This window comes from Phaenicophaeus curvirostris, chromosome 1 (genome assembly GCF_032191515.1).
Source record: "Phaenicophaeus curvirostris isolate KB17595 chromosome 1, BPBGC_Pcur_1.0, whole genome shotgun sequence".
Lineage (NCBI taxonomy): Eukaryota > Metazoa > Chordata > Aves > Cuculiformes > Cuculidae > Phaenicophaeus > Phaenicophaeus curvirostris.
The window spans coordinates 126,338,442-126,351,959 of record NC_091392.1 but is presented as its reverse complement, the minus strand read 5'-3'; positions in this window follow the sequence as shown (position 1 = coordinate 126,351,959).

Genomic DNA, 13,518 nt, shown 5'->3' with positions numbered 1-13,518 from the left:
AGTTCAGTTGTTAATTCACAACAAAAGGCTGGGAGCACAAAAACTAGGAACTGTCCCCCATCACATCGTCTTTTTTGGCAAGTTATTCCCTCCCAATATCCCTCAGCAGTTTGCATACTCATTCACTTTGTATGCACACGTTGTCTGGAGTTTCTTTGTACAGCTAACACCAAGTTTTCTTATAAGCTTTTTTCTCTTCACAGTCAGTAACAGTAGTGCTTACTGCAACCCACATGCTAACGTATTCTTACACGCTTCTAAGAGTTGCTGTGGACTAAGATGTGTTTCATGAAAAGACAGACAAAAAAAGAAAGGGCAGGAAAATGTGGCTAACCAGGGTGGGAAGTGTTAGAATATCAATATGGAACTGTATCAGTAAATGATGACCTTTGCTATTTTTAGCCATAATTATAGAAACAAGAGCAATGATGGATGCCACCTTACTACCTCAACTCCTTACTGGCAGCTGCATCCCTTGTCCTTGTGGCTTTACCACTGCTGCATAAGCAGAGGATTCTCCTAAGCAGACAAGGAAAGCAGAGCAGTCTGGCATAGGATTGTACCCAGTGATTTAGCTGCAGAGCTGCCACTCATTTTGCCGTGTTGCTGTACAGAAGCTAATAAGCCCCATTGAGAGTCAAGCTTTATTAGCCCGAGTGCATGTTTGTTAACCTTGTCTTCCCATCTGGGGACACCACTCAGCCAGCACAGGACCAAAGGTCTGTGCACCAGGCACCTGCACATAGCCATGCTGCATGTTCTGGGCTGTTTCTGTTGCAGTGTGCTGCCCCAGTTCTCCCAGTGCAGTGGTCAGCTGGGGGAAGCAGGAGGGAGGAAGGATTCACTCTGCTCCCCCGTTTCTTTCACCTGTAAGCATGGGAAAGAGCACGCAACAGCTCAGCAGAAACAATACTCCTCCCTATAGCTGCTGTTTACCATAAGAATAACCATACACACTCCAATTATAGTATTGGTGCTACTTCAGTTTCAGGACTAAGCACAGCCTTACACCCAGTCAACACAGCCATTATGTATTTTGCACCCACATTTCTGTTACTCAGACTGCAGTTTAGACTGTTGCTTACTACAAACTGGGCATAGGATACCTGGCAGTGGACAGTGCTTTGAGGCACCTTGCCTGGAGCCTGTCTCTCCAAAAGGGATGCAGGACACTATATGCCCATGGCAAAGCATCAAAGGTGCTCAAGCTTGCTGACTTGCTCAGGGGCTGCAATAGATCTGTTCTGGAGCAAATGTGGAAGTGATTTGACAGTGTGTATATGAGTGGGGATTAGGTTCGATGATGGCAATAGGCTCCCACTTAGCCTGCAAAGGGGAAAAAGAAAATAGTACCCATGTTCTCAAGAGAAGAAATGAAGGAAGATTATTTGGTCAGGACCACAAGGTAACACTGAGTCAGAGGGAGGAATCAAGGCTGACTTGAGACCTTGCTTTGCTCCTGTATTACAAGCCCAGTCTTCCTGCTCTATGCACCGTTTTGGTTATTACTGAGAATATGAAATAATGCTGAGCATCATCTTTAACAGAAATAGTGTTAGGTCATGGTTCAGATAACTGAGGACATTAGGAATTAGTTCTTTAAGCCTTTTGGCTGCACCTCATGAGCTCATTTCATCTGCTGAGGACTCCTGGTGCCTGTTGCCTTTCTGTACGGAAACAGCTACCCAGATCAGGACCTGGCCACAAAATCCACTGCCCCCTAAGCCTACAGGTCTGTCAGTGGTCTGCCTTCTCCAGACAAGCCTGGATTCGAGTGAGCACATCTCTGCAGTGTCTCTAATAGGCACACGCTGTCTCTATGGCAATGAGAGACAGGAAGCGCCTGAGAAAGATGCTGCAGAAAGGACTGTGTCTGGCACCAGGAGGAGACAGCTGAATGTGGAGAAGCCCAGAGGGAAATGTTCTCTGCAGGCTTAAGAAAGTGATGTGGCCATAGGATGACTTAAAGTGACCCAGAGGAAGACAGAAATATGTGTCTGTTTTCTTCAGGTCATGCTTTTCCACTCATTAATGTTTGCATTCCCTTTTATTTATAATGGATTAAATTTTAACTATGCAGTATGATAAAAAGTGCTTACTGCACATCACTCAGCTCAGTCTTCATCAGACTCCGGTAAATTAGGAAATGCAATCTTTCCAGCTTTCTAGTGCAGAATTGCACAGCGTGTTGTGTACTTTGTTGTAGTACTTGAAGGGGTTTTACAAAATAACAAGTACTGCATAAGAGTACTTTCAGGTGCTCTCTGTGTTTGTGTCAGGCTTTTCCCAGTCTGGAAAAAAAATGCAGTTAAAAGGCATCATATTAGCATAAAACCCATATGTAACTAAAAATCATACCCGCTCTTCTTTGTATGACTGATTATTCGGGAAAGGAGAGAAAATAAAAACCTTCTAATTCACTTTTCCCTATCTATTGTTTGTTTCCTTTTTAACACTTCATTCAGACAAGAACAACGAAATAGCCTCGTGAGGCTCAACCTCTATTTATGGCTCCCTTACAGTACCCAGGTACCAGTGCCATCTCGCCTCATGCACAGGAACAAGGGAAGCATGTTTAAAAATTTACATTTAAATTTTTGACATGCCACTACAAAAAGTGCTGTACAAGTTTCCAAGCTTCTGCTATAAACTAAACTACTGATCATAATCAAGACAATATGACAAGTATTATTAGTCATATTGTTACAATTAGTGTGCACAAGTTAATTTTAATCCTGCTAGTACTTATTTGCTTTCAAAAAAAAACTATAAGGAACGCAAAGGCCGCTTTTAAATTTAAATACCTAAATAGAGACTATCTACAAAAGCCACTGCAGTTCACCTCTATAATTTCAGGGGGCAGATTAAAGAATAGCACAAATTTTTACCCACAACAATTAAAGCTCATTCACCTGTGCTATATTCCTATTGTGTGATCTTTCACAGCCACCTATTCTCTACAAGTAGGGAGGAGTGAGGGGGAAAGTGAGAAGGATGAAATACTGGGATGAGAAAGAAGTATATAATCCTGAATTCACTGGAGAAATCAATATATAGGCAATACATTCAAGTTCTATGAGGTGTTCAAAAGACAGTGGATGAGGTGCTGAGGGGCATGGTTTAGTGACTGATAGGAATGGTTGGACTCGATGATCTTGTGGGTCTTTTCCAACCTAGTGATTCTGTGATTCTGTATAAAGAGAAGATCAGGACTTAGCTATAAATCTGCATATTGTATATGGAACTTTTTTTCTGAAATGACTCCCTGAGAACATATACTGCTGCCCTACTGCTGTGGTTTTCAAAACCCGCATCTTTTTTAAAAGGGAAAATGTCTGCGCCTAGCAGATTCTGGCTCTGTGTGGGTGTGTAACCGACTTGGTTACCAAAGAAACTAGTTCATGTTCTACACCACTTAAAACTAATATTAATATTAGGAGAAATAATTTGAGGGAAAGGAAGGGAGGGGAAGGGAGGGTAAAAAAAACAAAACAAACAATACCATGACTGCACTGCAGATTTGTAACAACCAATTAATGGCCAGAGAGAGAAATGCCACAGCCTCTGTCACAAATTTTTTCAGTCTCCCTACACCGACCAAACAAGCCTTTGCTTTCAGTGCCAGTATTTCCAAGCGAAGCCTCCACCGCTGCGTTCACGCACCACTGCGCTACCTACATGACGTGTTTTCTGCATAAGTGAAGGAAAGTTGCAGACATCTTGTACTGTTGCCAAGACGCTCTGACACTTGCTCAGAGACGCTCGCCCGCTCCCGCTGCCGCTCAGAAAAGCTTTGACTCCCCACGCTTCGGTGCCACGCCAGGGCTGTCCCTAGCCGCTTACACCTTCGGTCCCGCTTTTCCAATGGAATTCGCTTTTCCAATGGATTTGCGGCAGAATCCACCTGTCTCTGGAAGGTGAAAACAAGACGCGGGCAGAACAGAGCCTGAGCATTTCTTTGGGGCACGAATACCGTATTGTTCCCTATCTGATACGCTGCCAGGGTAGCACCCTGGCCTCATCGCAGCCCCACGCCGGCCACACCGGGAGCCGGCGGGGCCTGTTCCCAGGTTTGTGACTCGTTTCCCCAAGGCCTGAGCCCCGCGCCCCCCCACAACCCGCCCCGCCTCACGCTGCGCGACAGCGCCGCCCCGCGGCCACCGCCGCCAGCCCGGAGAGAGGGGAGCAGAGGGGGAGCCCAAGGAGTAGAGGAAAACTCGGGATCTGCCGTGGGAACGGGGTGCGACCCGCCCTGTGCGCTATCCCGGAGGAGCGGGGCTGCGCCTCGGGGACAGCACTCGGCCCCGCTCAGCGCCAGCGAGGTCCTTTGCGGGCTCTTTCCAAGAACCAGAGGCAAGGGGAAATCTACAGCGTCACAGTGTGAATGCAAGGCACTGTTTTCTTTACAAAAGCTAATCTTTTTTTTTTTTCTTTTTTTATTCCAGGTAATCCTCTGTTTGCAGGCTGCGGCAGCTGATGCATCAGAGGCTGGTGGCATCCCCAGCGCCTGCTGAAAGCAGCAGAACGTCAGCAATGGCAAATGGGAAAAAATTACAAAGCTTTACTAAGAGACAGTGGAATTAGAATCGTAGAATCACTAGGCTGGAAAGCACCCATTGGATCATCGAGTCCAATCATTCCCATCAGTCACTAAACCATGGCCCTCAGCGCCTTGTCCACCCATCTTTTAAACACCTCCAGGGAAGGTGAATCAACCACCTCCCTGGGCAGCCTCTGCCAGTGCCCAATGACACTTTTCATGAAAAATTTTTTCCTAATGTGCAGCCTAAACCTCCCCTGGCAGAGCTTGAGGCCATTTCCATTCATCCTGTCCCCTGTCACTTGGGAGAAGAGGCCAGCACCCTCCTCTCTACAACCTCCTTTCAGGTAGTTGTAGAGAGCAATGAGGTCTCCCCTCAGCCTCCTCTTCTCCAGGATAAACAACCCCAGCTCTCTCAGCCGCTCCTCATAAGACTTGAGCAGTCTCTCTCAAGCCTGAACTCCACCTTACTGAAGGTATCCCTTTCTCATGACCCTTTTTCTCACATCTGCAAGTTTGATTGTGACCGAGCCTGACCATTCCTTGTATCCCACTCCCTTTCCTCGTCTCTTGAGCTGCAGCCAGCTTCACCTCTGTCCAGGCCACTCCAAGCCACCTGGACTCCTGGCTACAGATCAGTGACCCAGGAATTACTGTCACTTATCTTGATTTTCTCTTTTGCTCAGAGGATGTCCCGGCCCTGACAAGGAGACAGATAACAAATTTCAGATGCTAAGGCTGAGTTCACCCACCTTATTGCAGCTCCTCCCCACTCAAGCCCTTTCCTACCGTACTTTTACCGAGACAAAATCATGCTTCCCAGATCTCAAGTATCAGAGTTCCCAGGCAGTCAGACATAGCAATGAGAAACAAGGACAAAATCTGATTGGCAAGGGGGTATACAGCTACGTAACTCATGTATCTATAGACTTTTCCTCTTTCCTCTTCTTTCTAGTCACAGCTTCCCTCCAGCTTCTACAGCAAATATGCGGGGTCTGGCCTCCAGGGAATAAACTCATTCCGTATGCAGCTCTGACTCCTTCCCTAATTGATCCTGGACACCTAAAAAGAGAGGACTTACTCCTAAAAAAAAAGCTAATGTGCTACCATGTAAGTAAAATGTGTGTGCACAGTGGGGCCAGATTAAGATCATATTGGCCTCTCAAATTAGGTGTTTCTGAACATTTCAATGTTTGACTCTGCAATCTGAATGTTCTTTAAATATATGAAGTATATAAATTCTGGTATAGGGCAGGAGCAGTGATTTTAAAGCAAATAGCTTCCTCTCTCCCACATGAATTCCTGCATGCAATATTGTCTCAGAGGACCCACTGGCAGAGCTGAACCCTTAATATACGGACTTTGACCTCACAAGCCGAGTGGAAAACTTTCCAAGGGAGGATGAAACACACCCTTTACTGTGATTGTTGCTACTCTTCTCTGGCAACAGAAGAAGACTCCTAGGAATACAAAGAGGGGGATGTATGATGGTGGTTACATATACATCTCCTTGTTCATTCTCCTCTCCTCTAAGTAATGCATTTCCCAAGCCTGGAATTCACCGCTTTACTGTTGTATCCCACTTGCTGGTCCCAGTTCTCCTCTGAACCATTATTGTCCATCAGTTTCCTAAGATTTCTGTATCTCCATGCACCTCTGTTCCTCTCCATTCCACTCAGGCTAATTCACCTTCCATGGTATCAGAGGAGGATGCATTAGGAAAAAAAAAATTAAAAAAAAAAAAAAAGGAAAGCAATCTCCCTGAACTTAGCAGAATTGCCAGGGACCAGAGCAGCCTCTGGCTTCCAAAAAAGGCAATTGCAAAGCCCCAGACTAAGCATGCTAAATACAGTGTGGTTTAAGCAGCCATCTCTTAGGAACCATCTGCTAAGCATGAGCAAATAGTGACTTTTGAGATTATTATGATTTAGTGAATTTGGGAAGAATGTTACAGGACAGCAAAAAGAGGCTCTAAGTACTACTGTGACATAAATATTACAGAATAATGAAATACTGGTTTTAGTCTTAGGAACAGCGTCTATCTCCCATGAACTAAAATGTAAGCTTACAGCAGCCTTGATAAAAAAAAGACTCTTGATGATTTCCTGAAATGTACAGTAAATTGCATTGAAATACAAAGCAGTCTTTCCTTGTATGGTATTCCCATGCAGTCAAAATAAAGTGTGTGCTTTCAGGTGCAAAGCCAAACTCAATTAGTATTACACACAAACCAGAATATACCCTGAATTTTGATCAGAGGCAAGCTGATGATTCATACTGCCGTGGTCTGCACATTCGTATTTGCTAGGAAAGCCAGCTTGATAAGGGGTTTTGATCCAAAAATAGGCACATACGCGATTTTAAACATTTGCCTTAGAAAATTAGGTTTTGACACTCTGCTTTAATTGTGTGCCATCTAATGCTGATGGGCACTTACCCGAGTAGAACACCAGCTCCTCGATTAAGATGTAAAATAACATGTTACATTTACAGTATTAATATAATTCTATATTCATGAAGAGAAAGCACTGTTTGGAATGCTGCTTTCATAGAAAGCAAACCCAAGAACCCTATAAAGATTTAAAGTATGTTCTACAATAGGATAATTCCCTGCTTCTGTTTTTATCTCAGGAACATCAGGAACAATTGGAAAATCAAGCCACTTGTATGAAAAGCATGTGAGAGAAAAAGGAATCTGATGTTTTCTTACTCTGGCTATGCATCTGCTTAAATATCTAATGCTCCTGAACTGAAAAAGTATGCCTTAAGAGTAAATGCTCTCTATCAAATGCTGTGTGCATTTCACCTGCTCACAAAATGTACACCTGTGACTTAACTGCAATGGGTTTCTTCCAGCATCGTACATTCCATGCTTTGTCATGGGAGGTTTTTAGTCCTTAAAAATAAAACCAGGCAGACTGTTGTCTTACCCTAAACGCTGTCCTTAAAGAAATCCCAGCTACCGTCCTGCATGTTCTTTACATGGCACCATGGGGTAAGCGAGTAACAGGACATTTTTAAAGGTTATATATGACTGTGATACATATTTAGTGATCACGTGTAACATAAGGGATGTATGAATGGCCAATACCCTGCTTTAAAATAATGTAGCTATTTCAGTTTGTTTGTTTGTTTTGATACTTAAAGGTCCTAGTTGGTCCTTTTATGCTATTTTCTCCTGAATATAGCCAGTCCTTGACTTCATTCACGGGTACTTAGAGCAATGCAGGGGAAAGATACGTCAGTCACGGGTACTTAGAGCAATGCAGGGGAAAGATACGTTCAGGACAGACAGAAAGGACAGGAGCAGTTCAAGACACAGCAGAGAAACAGCGTGAAGGTACATCCAAACTCTTGGCAAGCACATACCTAATGCAATTGCCTGGTGTACATTGAGAAAACACTGGGACAGGGCTGTGACAACGGCCATATGGGATCCATATTTTTGTGGGAAGCTGACAAAGGGCTGGTTAAAGAGCAATAAAAACTCACTTCCCTTTTACTTTTCATTGTATTACTTGGCTTATTTTGACATTTAATAACAAACGACAAAGCATAACAAAGCATAATGTCTGCTCTGAACACAACTCCACACTGGTATATCATTCTGTATTTCCTACGTGCTGTTAAATTACTCATTCCACTCCCTGTGAGAGGCAGACAACCTTTCTCACCCTGGTTTTAAAGGTGAGGAAACTGAGGCAAGAGGAGATTAACAGCAAATTGACTGTGACCATGCAGCAGTAGTAGAACCTGTTTCCTGTAGTTTTTCAGTCCTTGGTCCACCACCTATGATGTATCCTGTAAATGATGTAAAACCTAGTCAGTTTGACACCAGTTCATACACACATTCTGAAAGACTGGAGAAAACTTGTTGTTTTTTTTTTAAATGTCCTTTACTGAAGGTCTCTTACTTTATAGCCAACTACACTGTCAATATGACTCAATGTGCTCTCTAGATGCAGGTGGAAGAACGTGACAGAGCAGTACGAAGACGATTCTGAGTCAGAGTGTGCTGTCCCAAAGCTGTACATCTGTAATTTATATTTAGATAATTGTCTTCACTAACAGCTTTAGAGACACAAAGCCTAGCCAAAGGCTATAAAGCAGACATAAGTCAGAACGTGAAGCAGTCAGGTAGGGGAGAAAGAGGCTGATCAGCCTTGTCTATACAGTTTGGCTGCTGCGCCAGGAACTACCACCAAGCCCATGTTTTCTGTTCTTGCATATCAAGGGAGGAGCTGTCCTTTGTGTGCAGTAATAAGTGTTTCTGCATTTGCAAATCACAGGCGCTTTTTTTTATATAGTGCTGGCTGACAGCCCTCAAGGGGACATAGTCCATTTTTCTACCCCAAAGTGGGATTAGCAATATTTATATCCCACCTTATAGATTAATCCAAGTTGCTTTTAAAATCCTCTAGTACTGGAAAGCCTACACTCTTTCCAGGTGACCTTAGGATTCCACATTTATATTAGAAAGATGTTACTGTTTGTTAGAAAGTCTTGCTAGTAACTGACTCAAGTGTCCCTTTCTTTCATGTAAGCCTGTCTATGTAAATGTATATATAAGCATTTACACATGTGCTATATATGCATATAGTGTACATATGCATGTGCATTCACACATATATGTGTATATATGTGTGCATATGTATGCATTCATTCCTAAACTTCAAATGAGATGCTAACTTATTTCAATATCTTCATGTATTTTCTTCTGCTTTCACTTGCAAGTTACTTGTTTTGCCCAGTTTTGCACAAAGACACATAAACAGGAAAAAAACCATTCACACTATTCTAGGAGTTACACTCTGCCAAAATCCCAGTGGCTCCAGACATATTTACTAAACTCCCAGTTAATAGGATTTTTTTACTAACACTAGTTCGTCTCTTAAAGCAGTGCTTTACTCTTACAGCAAAGAAGCCATGCATTTTATATATTTAACGGTGACAGATTATAAATTCCTATTTTTCTCAAGGAATTTATCTACAAATTATACCTCTTTTTCTTTTGCTCCCTTTAATCCTGAGTAATGTAATTGTTTTTCTAGTATCATCAGGGTTATTCTAATATGAACTTTGTGTTCTGTATGCAGGATAGCAGATCCACAATTATGCTTCTTCATTGACTCACAGACTTTTTTCACAAAGAATATATAGTTTAAGTGTATCCTGTACTTATTTGGACATATTAATGATCTTGACAAAATTTGTGCATTTCCTGTTTTTTTAGGAAGCTGCATCATCGTGTTATCTGATACAACTGAATTCAATTAACAACAAGACTGAGACACCAGGCAGATTTATTGTGCTGTCTTGTCTGCTTGTTTTGTTTTTTAAAATGTAGTATGAAAGCTGTAAATTGACTCGTCTGCTTATATTAGCTGTAACATTTCAGTACATTGGGACCATTTAGACTGCATTTCAAAATAAAAACTTAATCCATCTTTCTGCAAAGAAGGAGTTTTTTTCAGGCCATTATTTCTTATGGCAAAGGAAAGAATCTTCCCTAAAGCCGAGACAGAAGTGTCAGCAGTCACTGTGTTAAAACAAACAGGTGAGAGGACATGATTGATAATCTGGTCAATCACAAATATCAGATGGCCTAGCCAAAAATATACCCAGAGGCTGATGTTTCAAAGGCTTCAGTTTAAGAAGTAAATCTAGATCTGATATGGGAGAACCCTAATAAAAGCAGAGCTGTGTTTTTGTGCATCCTATGCCAACATGCGAGGGAATAGAACCAACCTTCACCTCTGCTGATCTTCTATTCAAGCAGAGAAAAAAAAGCATCGGCTCCCTGTTACATTCCGGTTTGTTTTTTCAATCTGTTCATGTTAATGGTACAATCGGGGATCTCCAATTTTTGTGTCATCACTGCCAGCAGCAGGCTAATGGAGCATCTCAGAGACAGACCACAGAACTGCAGTTCCAGCCACACAGGGCACTTCCCTCTTTTTATTATGCTCTATAAAAGATAAGTCACTCATGCTTCTCTTAGCAGTCCTCATGAATCAGCAAAGAGCTGCCGAAGAGTGACCATCAGGGCACTCAGGAAAGAATCAGGTGCCAGCTGTCAAAGTATTTCGTGGTGATTTACATTCTTTTTATATATCTCTGTTTCCAGAAGGCGGAACAGGCCAGCAAGGAGCATTTACGTATTTGCATTTTACATGACAGGCTGCAAAAAAGAGATGTTGTCACGCAGGAGCAGGAGGGAGGATATCTTTCTTTTTACTTGATGCAAAAAGATATTCCAGTTCCTGTGACTTTTCCCAAGATCTACATTAGCAAGTCCAATTAGACTATGCATGTCCTGTCACGGGTGGCGGAACGTCAGGACACTGGGGAGTGAGTGCAACGCCGAAGCGCATGCACAGCCACAGCTTTTCTTCATCTTTACCTCTGTCTTCCATTCTGTTTGGTGAACACTAGGGGCTTACACATGCTGAAGGAAAAATTTCAACACGATTGATTTTCTCGGTAGCTTGTTCCTGGAGGTAGGAAAAGAGCCATCTTGAATTCTGGCAGTGAAATTTGTGGATATAGATTGCAAAGTGTGTGGCCATTGGCCATCCCTTGGCCGGGTATCGCTTCATGGTTTGTACAGTGGCTTAAGAAGGCAGCCACTGCTCAGATAGACCCATCCTTCATGCCCCAAACAACTTGTTCTGAGAGAGATCACACATGCTAAAAATTCTGTTTTGATCCTCTGTTTCATTTCTGTTTTCTCTAGTTGCAGAGTTTAAAAAGTCACTTTAGTTTTAGGATTCTCAAACTATTCTCATGCTGTTCCTGCCCGTGATTCCTCACTCTTTGGTGCCAGCTAAGATGAGGTGGGACTGAGGACACAGAAAGAAAAAAGTGAACAGTTTCATTGATTAACTATAAATCATTAACTGCACTGAGACAGGATTACAATTTCCCACAGTTACTTCTAGAAAATCCTTTTCAGTATAAGCAAATCACCATCCTTGTGGAAGAAGTTCTGCTTATACCCATTAGAAGAGTGATACTTTTGAGTAATCTTCCTACTGTGATGCGGCCCAGGCTGGAAATAAGGAGCAGGCCTCCCTCTGTTTCGCTTTTCTGTTAACTGCAAATGGACAAAAGCTACAAGTTATGAGGTTCCCTCACGAACCAGCAATGGGAGATTAACTTTATCGTTAACCTTGTCTGTGCCCTCGCCAATTCAATTGGCATTGGCCCAGGTCCCAGACCTAAGGCCAAGTAATACAAAGCAGAGCTCGGTCCGGTGATACAATGAGAACTACTGCTCTCCTCAGCCATCCTGGGCTGGCTACTTGTGGTTTTGATCCCTTGGCATGAAGCACAATGTCTTTTCACATCACTAGCCAGACTTTCAGCATGTGCAAATCAGCATAATACAGAGAACTTCAATGAAAAGGGATTTTCATCCCTTAAGAATCTAGCCATAATTATTAAACTCTCCTTAAAAATCTTCTTTTTAGTTCCCTTATAAAAAAAATAAAAAAGGTCTTTGTAACCCATCTCCTCCCTGTGGGTAACCTCATTCTCTCCAAGCTCCAGCTGGAACCTGCATCACACATTGCTCAGTGCTCTGTTGCAAAAATCATTCCCCATTCGCAGCACTAAATCCCCTGCACACCTAAAATATCTTCTCTGGTTCTTCATGCCTAACTAAATAATGCAAAATCCTCATTCTCTGCATACCTCCCACAGCCATCCCAGCTGCTCCTGCCACCTTTCCTTTCCCCTAGGCCCTCTTCACTCATCTGAAGTTACTCATCAGGAATCTTCTCCTCCAACACTCCTCTCACTTTTTTCTTTCATTGGACCCCTTTGGGGGAGGTTGGAGAATGAGGTTGGTTTTTTTTCAAATAAAACCTTGTCCACTTCTTCCTCTCACATTAGTTTTAAAACTTGTCATCATAACAAGATTTGAGCAGGTGCCTAGAGATGCTCATTTCTGGATGTTCAAAGCATCCTACTCGCGCTCGCGAAGAGCTAAAGCCATGTGGCTTGGGCTGTAGGGTGCTTGACCTATCCAGGCCTTGCAGACCCTGGGAACAACAGCACGGTCTCATGCTAAGCCACTGGACCTGTTTGTCCTTGATATATCTCCTGAGCATGGGTCCAGGCAGCCTCTTTGCACAGATCTGAGAATCAACAAATGTTTCACAATGGAAAGACCTGCTCTTGAGAGCAGACTTGAACCCTGTGCAGATGCTGTCTTTGTGAGTCATGTCTTCCCCATCTCCCTTCTACACTCTGTCCCCAAAAGTAGCTGCCCGGAGGCATTTGCTTTGAAAGGACATAATCATATTGTTCTTCTCCTCATTATCCCTCTTTCCAGCATCTGCACCTCATTGTATGGTCATCTCTTCCCATCGTTCTTTTCTTAATTTAGTTTGGAAACTCTCTAGAGCAATGAGACATCATTATCTATTTCGTAAAGCGCCATTCAGAGCTGTAGCAGAGTACCACGTATACGTGATAGAAATCCTACCCTTCCATTTCCTCCAAAAGAAAGGCAGAGCAGGTTAATGCTTAGCAGGTTAAGGCACACTGCCCAGCATGTGCTGCCGGCAAGAGCTCAGTTACTGGAGCTTTCCCCTACAACAGAGGCAAGAGCTCAACCGCACTTTGCTGCTCACAGAGTACTGTGGGAGGCCTCCAGCTGCTCTGTTCCTGACAACCGCGTTACCATAGAACATATGTTGATGGCATTTTTTGGAGCGCCAGAGCAGTGACGGTCAGTAACAAGGCAATTTCGCTGTCTACAGAGCCAGGAGTACACAGGTTTCCCCTCTGGTTTGGTAACATCGACAATATACTGGTGGCATTGTAGCATTCTCGCTCAGCACAGTTACAGCACACACAGCTGAGATGTGTATCCAGCAGCACATGTCAAGCTGCTTCACATCCACCCCTGAACATCCCTCCCCCATGGGAGTCAAAGGCAGGGCAATTCCCTGGACCATGGGGAGGCAGGA